Source organism: Uranotaenia lowii, chromosome 3 (assembly GCF_029784155.1).
Source record: "Uranotaenia lowii strain MFRU-FL chromosome 3, ASM2978415v1, whole genome shotgun sequence".
NCBI lineage: Eukaryota > Metazoa > Arthropoda > Insecta > Diptera > Culicidae > Uranotaenia > Uranotaenia lowii.
The window spans coordinates 63,352,666-63,362,280 of NC_073693.1; the positions used below are offsets into that span (position 1 = coordinate 63,352,666).

Sequence of the window (9,615 nt, forward strand, 5' to 3'; positions counted from 1 at the left end):
GAGCTATTCCTCAGCAAAAAGGGGCCAGAAGGGGAGTAGTGCGTGCGGGAAAACCCCATATCCGGTATCGCAATAGTTTGAGCGATGTAATTATTTTGATCGTGAGCTCCGATATAAGCTAAGACGAGACGTCTCGATTCTAAGTAACGCGCTTACAAGCAAATTTACTTGACCTATCTCAACTCGGAATCATCTCGCTAGATTTGCACCGCCATAAACGATTTTTAGTCGGTAGAGTTTATCAGGCACATTATTCATGGGTGTCTCGTTTGATTTTGTTGAGCCATGCCTCGAAACGTAAACAAATTGAAATTTTTGCGTCATTTGTGAGGTTCTATATTTTATTGTTCTCCAACTAAGCCAAGCTAGTTGATCACTAGATGGTCCAGTTGAGCTTAAGAGTATGCTCATCAAGCGCAAGCAAGGTTAAAACTCTCACTCTGAAGCTACACAGGCCGTTAGATCAAAAATGTTGTTTGAAGATGAACCGCCAACAAAGGTCGGCCAACAAAGTGGTCGGCTATATTGCATACATCCCTAGATTCTCTTTTTTCAGGAAAAAAAATCCTTAAATTCAAGTAAATTGGAAACTTAAACTAATAATTGATCATTTCCAAACAAGTTGATTATTCGGAAGAGGTATTGATGAAATCGGGAAGCTCAAAGATTTGTTTTGAACATTGTTTCCATCAACGGTTGTTCCGAATCTTCCGTAGGGTCCATCCAGGAGTGGTTTGCAAAAGTGGTGGAATGTCAAGGTCATGTTCAAAAATCGTCTTACTTTGAGGAAATCGCAGCGAGTTGAAAAGACAGCTGTATTGGATCAAAAGACGAATTGAGAAGACAGCCCATGAATTGGGAGTATCAGACCGCAAAGTAAAAAAGCGTGTTGAGAGGACAGTTGTATTGGAAATGACGAGTTGAGCAGACAGCCTACGTATACGAGTTGGGAAAATCGCAAAGTAAATAAGCGTGTTGGAGAGACAGCTGTTTAGAAAAAAGGCGAGTTAAGAGGACAGCTTAAGCTTGCAAGTTTGAAGAACTGCAAAGTAAAACAGCGTTTTGAGAGAACAACTGTATGGGATAAAAAAGCGAGTTGTGGAGACAGCCTATGAATTGCGAGTTGAGTGGACCTTAAAGTAAAACAGCCTGTTGATAAGACAGCTGTATTGGAAAAGGCGAGTTAAAAAGACTGCCTTTGAATTGCGAGTTGAGTGAATCAAAAGTAAAACAGCGTGTTGAGAGAACGGCTTTATCGAAAAAATGCGAGTTGAGAGGACATCCTAAGCTTGTGAGTTGGGAGAACCGGAGAGTTGCGAGTTGAGAGAATCGCAAAGTAAAACCACCTAAGCTGGTGAGTTGGGAGTACTGCAAGGTAAAAAAAAGTTAAAAAATATCTACAAGCTTCCTTTGCTTTATCCAACTAGACTCATTTACTCAACCACATCCCATAATATTTTACCTCTAGTAGACATTTGTGACTTTCAAACTATAATGTACGTCTTTGATAGTTTACACTCAACAACGATCATCCGAAATATTCATTTCTCGACTGCAATAAGAACACATAATACTCGCCATTTAAATCAATTACAACGATGTCGATCATCTACTAGTTTAGGTCAGAAAAGGATTTCTTTCATTGGTCCTACAAAATATAACTCCTTACCTAACGAATTAAAAGAAACCAATTCTCGTTCCATGTTCAAAAACAAGTTACTCCAAATATTCAAAACTAAATTAAGTCGTTAAAAAAAGTCGAACAAAGTTAGTCTTAAATACCTATTTTCAAATTTTTTGTAGCAATAATTTATGTACGACATAGAACCGGTACTAAACTTCCTCTTAAGTGAAAATGGTTTCGATACAAAATCTAGCGTTTAAGAACTAAAAACCTGGTAGCAAGTTTAAGGTACCTGTTGAAGAAAATATGATAAATGCAGGTTGGTAGTTTATAGTGCTAGTTTATAATGGGAATCTCACCTGTATCCATAATAATAATAATAATAATAATAATAATAATAATAATAATAATAATAATAATAATAATAATAATAATAATAATAATAATAATAATAATAATAATAATAATAATAATAATAATAATAATAATAATAATAATAATAATTACATGGTAAAAAAGTATGTTTGTTGTATATTTCTTAGCTTGAAAACAACCTAATATGAAACCAAACAACCAAAAATAACCCCCCCTCCCACGCTCACATGCATTGCTAAACACTAGTTGAGCACCAAATTTGCGATCTAAGCTTAGACATACACAGACTTTTTTTCCAAATCATCCTGGTTTTTTATCTGAAACTTCAGTTTGATGAAATTTGTAAACCTGTTCAATGCAAAACTTTCTTTAAAATTCAAAAAAAGCTTCAATAATGATCATTCAAATGAAACTAAATTGGTTACCTGCTCACTCGGTGATTTAATCAAATCGATTTGACATTTGAGCGATCCATATTAGGGGAGAGGTGGGCTAAATGCGCATACTATGGAGAATACTCGTTTTCTCCCATATTCCAACAAATAGCAGTCTGAAAACTTCTTTTATAGGTCCTACAAAGTATAACAACCTTCCAGAGCATATCAAAAACACCAATAGTCGGAACATTTTTAAGACCAAATCTATACAACATTTTAAAGAAATATTAGCTAATACGCGACCAACAACTTAGCCAGCTTTTTACATATTTTCCTTAATCAATCCTAATTATAAGTTTTTAATTTTTTTTTGCTTATAATTATGTGTATTAGTATTAGTATTAGTACACCCAAAATTCAGCCTCTGTGCCAATGGCGTGTAGTCAATTACATAGCATCATTGGTACAAGAAGATAACGCGATCGGTGCTGATTCGATTTGCTCCCACCGGCATTAATCTCCCAAGTTAACCGAATTGCGTATGTCTGAAAGAAACAAAATAAAAACGCTTTCACGTCCCTTCCTATCGCATCACAAGACGAAGAAGGATGAAAATAAATACCGGCCAACACCAGGCAGCCAGCGAACCGAGCACTGTGCGTGTGAATGTAGCAAAAGCAACAACAAAAACATCCTTCTAATTCAATCTCTTCAATCCACCGGCAAACAACCACGGCCGAGCTGTGCGTGTGTATGCAGTAAAAGCAACAAAACAAAAACATTCCTTCAATTCAATTTGCCGGCAAACAACCACGGCTAAGCTGTGCGTGTGTATGTAGCAAAAGCAACAAGAATATATTCCTTCAATTCACCGGCAAACAAGCACCGGCCAAGCTGCCCGGCTTTAGCAGCTGTGTATATGTAGCGTGTGTATGTAATAGCAGGCAGTAAGCAAAGCACAGTTCTCATTCAATGGGTTTCCCGTTTCCTCCACTCCCGTTCCCTTTCCCGTTTCCATCTTAAGACAAATGAATTCCTTGAAAGGAGGCCAAACGCCGGGAAGCCACTGTCGTGCGTTTCTTTTGTGATTGATCGGTGGCAGAATGCCTATGACAAATATCCCTCTTCCTGCATGAAGCTCAAATAGTACACTGGTTAAGATGTCGGTCTGCCAAGACTATATTGTGGTTGATTTGAGTTCGATTCTCCCTACGGGCGCTGTGGTTTATATTTTTATTTTCTTGTTTCTGGGATGAATTATCCAATAGGAACGAAATCCCATAAAATGTTTTTCTTGTTTTGCTTGAATGTAGTGGTCATGCATCATTTTAGTTGGGAGCCGAGTCCTTATGCCAGTTACGGTTTTTCAAACATATCATCTTCGGCACAGTGCACATTTCAGCGCATTATCGGCACAGATATGTGCTAAATAGGCATTGGATTTTTGCAACCTCTTCTATGGGTGTATAAGTAGTTATTTAATTATGTAATTTAATTCCCTTTTTCTAAGTGGATCTCTTAAAAGGAAACTTTTTCCACTGAGATTCACTTTTAGTGTTTTTTGTTTTGCCTAAAGTTACATTACCTCGCACATTAAATTAAAAAAAAAAAAATTGAGTTCTCGGCATGAGTAAATTTTGAACGCGATCTTAAATTCTTTTCTCTTAGCTGCCAGACGTGCCGAGAACTGATGTGTCCATTACCAGGAGGCTCAATTTGAGTTTTTTGGTGTGGGGGAGTGTGGCGGGCCATTAAAAAAAAAAAAAAAAAAAAAAAAAAAAAAAAAAAAAAAAAAATTATACACCCATAGAAGAGGTTGCAAAAATCCAATGCCTATTTAGCATATCTCTGTGCCGATAATGCGCTGAAATGTGCACTGTGCCGAAGACGGTATGTTTGAAAAACCGTAACTGGCATAAGGACTCGGCTCCCAACCAAAATGATGACCACTACATTCAAGCGAAACAAGAAAAACCTATTCCTATTGGATAATTCTCCCAGAAACAAAAAAAAAAAAAAATTAAAACCACAGCGCCGTAGTGAGAATCGAACTCAAATTACCTATCATAGCGTCTTGCCAGACCGGCATTTTAACCAGTGTACTATTCAAGCTTCATACAGGACGAGGGATATTTGTCATAGGCTTTCTGTCACCGATCAATCGAAAAAAAACGCACAACGGCGGCTTCCCGGCGTTTGGCCTTCTTTCAATGCATTCCTTTGTCTTTCGATGGAAACGGGAAAGGGAACGGGAGTGAAGGAACGGGAAACCCATTGAATGAGAACTGTGCTTTGCTTACTGCCTGCTATTACATACACACGCTACATATACACAGCTGCCAAAGCCGGGCAGCTTGTTTTGTTATGGAAACGGGAAAGGGAACGGGAGTGAAGGAAACGGGAAACCCATTGAATGAGAACTGTGTTTGCTTACCGCCTGCTATTACATACACACGCTACATATACACAGCTGCTAAAGCCGGGCAGCTTGGCCGGTGCTTGGTTGTTTGCCGGTAAATTGAAGGAATGTTTTTTTTGTTGCTTTTACTGCATACACACGCACAGCTTGGCCGTGGTTTGCCGGTGCCAGTGGATTGAATTAGAAGGATATTTTTGTTGTTGCTTTTGCTACATTCACACGCACAGTGCTCGGTTCGCTGGCTGCCTGGTGTTGGCCGGTATTTATTTCTATCCTTCTTCGTCTTGTGATGCGATAGGGAGGGACGTGCAAACGTTTTTATTTTGTTTCTTTCAGACATACGCAATTCGGTTAACTTGGGAGATTAATGCCAGTGGGAGCAAATCGAATCAGCACCGGTCGCGTTATCTTCTTGTACCAATGATGCTATGTAATTGACTACACGCCATTGGCACAGAGGCTGAATTTTGGGTGTATGGACATGAGCGGACATCTGTTTCATATACGTTAGAGCAATTTGTCTGATAAAATTTCTTACAGTTTTTCAGAAAATTATATTATAATAAAAGGGGCGAAAAAAGTCGATTCCCGAAATCGGGCGGGCTAAATGCGCATATTTATGTTTTTAGCTATATTCCTATGTAACCAAAAGTAACATACTACTTTATTTTGAACTATTGATGTTCACACTTGGCTGAATAAAAGGTACTGGGGAGAGTTTTCCTCGAGTGCTTTATATCGAACTTTGGATGAACATTGAAGGTCTAAAAAGTATCATAAATCATTTATGTACGTTCTAGGAGCTTATAAGTTTCAGGTCGGTCATTTCTTTCGGATTCCGTAACAATTTTATAAAACGGGAGCAGTAGGTTGTTAGCCTAAGGTCCCTATCCCGCAATGGGGCAGCCATCTTGGACTTAGCAGGCGGGGGCCGCGTTTCATAAATTCAATCGCTCGCTGCGAGACAGACGCTGTTTTAGCCGCCCCTGACCTGAAGAACAGACGCGTGCGGCCACCTTCTCAGTCTGCATGCGACCAAAACATCCATCAGGGTTGGGTACCCAAACCCCGCTTAGGTTACTCGCATTCCAGCTGGCGCCACGTGGAGATTGAGATGGGAGTTGGGAATAAGAGGTGATATGACCACTATGAGGCTTCGGTTTGCACATTATCTACCATTTGCCAGCCAAGATTCGAATCTTTAACTCAAATGTCAAATCCGTGCGGGTGCGAAACTTGGTGAACATATGCAGTAAGGGCATCTGTATTCGTGGTCTATTCTTGGGTCTAATTTATACAAGATTTGAACAAAGAAATTAGATCCGATCCAATGAAAAAACTGGCAAATGCACTCGTGTTCCTTTAACTGTCAAACGGTTTAGAACTGCGTCAAATTGGATCCAAATCTCATCAGTTTTGGATCAATCCTTATACCAGCTCTAAAAAAGTTGAGTTGAAACTGGTATAATGGATCACCAGTGCGGTTGCTCGGGTCGGAATTTGGGTCTAAACCGGCTGTTTAGACCACGGATACAGGTGCTCTAACGACACGAAAACTGCAAGTATTTGTAAACCGCTGCCTGCTGAATATCATCCGTGCTGGGTGGCCTGGCAACTGGATCTCAAATGAAGAACTACATCGCCGGTGTCATCAAAGGGCGCTAGAAATCGAGATACGGGAACGTAAGTGGAGATGGATTGGGCACACGCTGCGAAAAGATGAGAACGAGATTTGCAGAGTGTGTTACCCACATAATGCCAACGATATAAGAACGTCCGCGGTATATAGGTACGGGAGGGGTCCATTACGATAGCGATTGATAAAGACCGAAGTCATGACGAGTGCCTGTGCCCGTAGATGTGTTTTATAATATGCACGGCGGTTCTCATATTGAGTTACACATTCACCCACACATTCACCCTCCTCTCCAAAAAAATTGATGGAAAAATAAATCAAAAATTTTATACGTAATCTGAATGGCTTCCAAGCATTGGGTTTTCTTCTAAAACATGTGATTGAATCTCTTTCCAGTAGATAGTCAAACTCGCATTTATAAACAACATCTTCTGCTTGATTGAATCCTTGAACACATTTTTTTTCACAATATATCTTCTCTTCGTAAGGTTTAACGTAGTTTGATCCTCTTCTTCCTCATCAGCTTCACCGAAGCCTCCCTGACCCTTCTTCATGTTTTTCTACTTGACGCGTTCTGGACAGATGTGACGCTGGCGGATCAGAACACGAGCGTGATGGTACGACTTGACCAATCCTAGCTTGAAAACTTGAGTCTGCAGAAAGCGTTCCAAGAAATCTTCAATCTTGGGACCCAACACATAATCGAGCTTCATGCGAGACTCGTCGAGCACACCGATACGGACCAGCCGACGAACCAGGGCGTTACCTTGGAAAAGACGCTTGTCGTCCTTCTCCTCCAGGGTCAGCAATTCTCGGGCCGCCTTACGGATCTTGGTCAGCGTTACCTGACGCGCCATACCACGCGCTTGTTACTCAGACCGTGCTGTCCCATGATTTTCAATTTCGCATCCAGGCGCGACTTTTCAAACGGATTATGTGGCATCACATAGTTCTTCGAAAAGACCGACGGACTGTGGTGGTTTACCATGATACACCGCAATTCTAACCGTCCACAGATAGGTAGTGCTTGATCGACTGAGCGAAAGAGTCACAGAAAATCTGCCCTATGTTTTTAGACAGCACGTGTCGCAGTTCGTAAGGGTGGCTTGGAACCAGCGTAATCCACAAAATATAATTCTCTACAATAAGCAGAAGTTCTCACATTGCGCAACACACCTCACTTGCATATATTATGCACACTTAGGTCACAGCACTTACAGCATCGTATTAACTAGGCGCAGCATATAGCACGCACTCAGGAACATCACACAGGTCCTATCCATGCGCAGTCTGTTTGGCTTGCATTTAGGAACAGCAAATAACTCGCATTTGTCGCAGCACATAGCTCGCATTCAAGTCTAGCTCAATTGGTTAACATTTGCGCATTTAGGCGCAAAATGTAGCTCGAATGATGTCGCAGCATTAAAACTAGCAGACACAGCACAATTTGCTCGGGTATAAGCACGGCTTTTAAGGTTGCAGTACATTAAACTCGCAATTCGACGCAGCACTAAATTTGCATCTAGGCGCTTTCAACTGGCGCAGCTCTTCCAGCTCGCAATTAGAAGAAGCATATTCGGCTCGCAGGCACAGCTCATTCAGCTCGCAATACGGCGCAGTAAAATATACTCGCAGGCGCAGCTCTTCCAGCTCGCAACTAGGCGCAGCCTATTCGACTCGCATGCGCAGCTCATTCATTCAGCTCGCAATATGGCGCATCATAGTATGCTCGCAGGCGCAGCTCTTCCAGCTCGCAATAAGGCGAAGCCTATCCGGTCCGCAGGCGCAGCTCATTCAGCTTGCAATACGGCGCAGCAAAGTATGCTCGCAGGCGCAGCTCATTCAGCTCGCAGGCGCAGCTTTTCAAGCTCGCAACTTGGCGCAGGCCATTCGTCTCGCAATTCAGCGCGGCAATGCTAGCAGGCGCAGCTTACTTGTTTCGGATTTCAACGCAGTACAGTTTGCTCGCGTGCGTTGCACACTCGGCTCGCATTTCAATACCTCTTATGAAGTGGTAAGACTTAGGAAGCCTGTCACTCAAAAGGCTTAGTCCTTAACCCTTGGTTTCATAAAGTAACAAAATTGTATGGAAATGTATGGAAAAAGTGAAAAATCGTATTTATTTTTTATTTTTTTTCTTGATATACTAATCATTTCAGACTGTAAAAAATGATTTTTAAGAAAAAATAAAAAATCATGAAATGAAGGGTTAAACCTGCTTTTTGTAATCACGGTCACCATTTTGCACAAGCAAAGTTAAAAAACAATTTATAACTCATTTTGGCTCAAAAATCGGCTCCTGGAACGATCGCCAAATGTGGAAATCACATAATGCCAAAGTGACGATATATTTTTTTTTTTGGGATTTTAAACCAATTGGTTTATTCATCCCCACGTGACGATATAAGAACGTCCGCGGTGTATAGGTACGGGAGGGGTCCATTACGATAGCGATTGATAAAGACCGAACTCATGACGAGTGCCTGTGCCCGTAGATGTGTCTTATAATATGCACGGCGGTTCTCATATTGAGTTTGACCCACACACAGAGAGGAGCTTGAATAGAATCCGGAAGGACATCGAAGAAGAGGCAGACCTAGACACTCGTGGCGGCGATGCCTAGCCGCCGAGATCTGAACTGTCGACGAGAGGCTTGACTGGGACCAAGTGAAGACGCTGGTTCCGGATCGTCAATAGTGGAGGTCTTTTACACAGCCCTATGCACCGGAGGTTCGGCGCAGGTACATTACAGGGTCCAGCAATTGAAGTGCAAAATTGAAATAAACATATAAATTGATCAAAACAACAACATTTTATTTCAAATTCATTCAATTTTATCCCAGACTGCCACGAGATGTTGCTTCCGGACTTCCACACATTCATGTTTCTTAGAGCAGACTTCGACCTTCAACGTACTCCAAACAGCGAAGCCCATAGGGTTCAAATCTGGCGAACTCGCCGGCCACTCGAACTCGAAATGAACCCTGGACAATGTTACGCAATCCAAAGTTGGGTTTTCTTCGCTTCGTGAGCCGGCGGAGTCCTGTTGGAAAACTCAATCCCTGGAATCAAAATGTCGACGTGCCCACGGTTCGACGACATTCTGTAAAACTAGTTCCCGATATGTATTTTGTTTGATATTCACTCCTTCAGGGACAAATACCAGCGGAGTCCGGTCATCAGG

At 41.4% G+C, this 9,615-nt stretch overlaps 1 pseudogene; it reads right to left on the reverse strand.

Annotated features, from left to right (window-relative positions):
• Positions 1-6,757: 6,757 nt before the first annotated feature.
• LOC129752242 (40S ribosomal protein S9-like) lies at positions 6,758-7,419 on the reverse strand (annotated as a pseudogene).
• Positions 7,420-9,615: the final 2,196 nt, after the last annotated feature.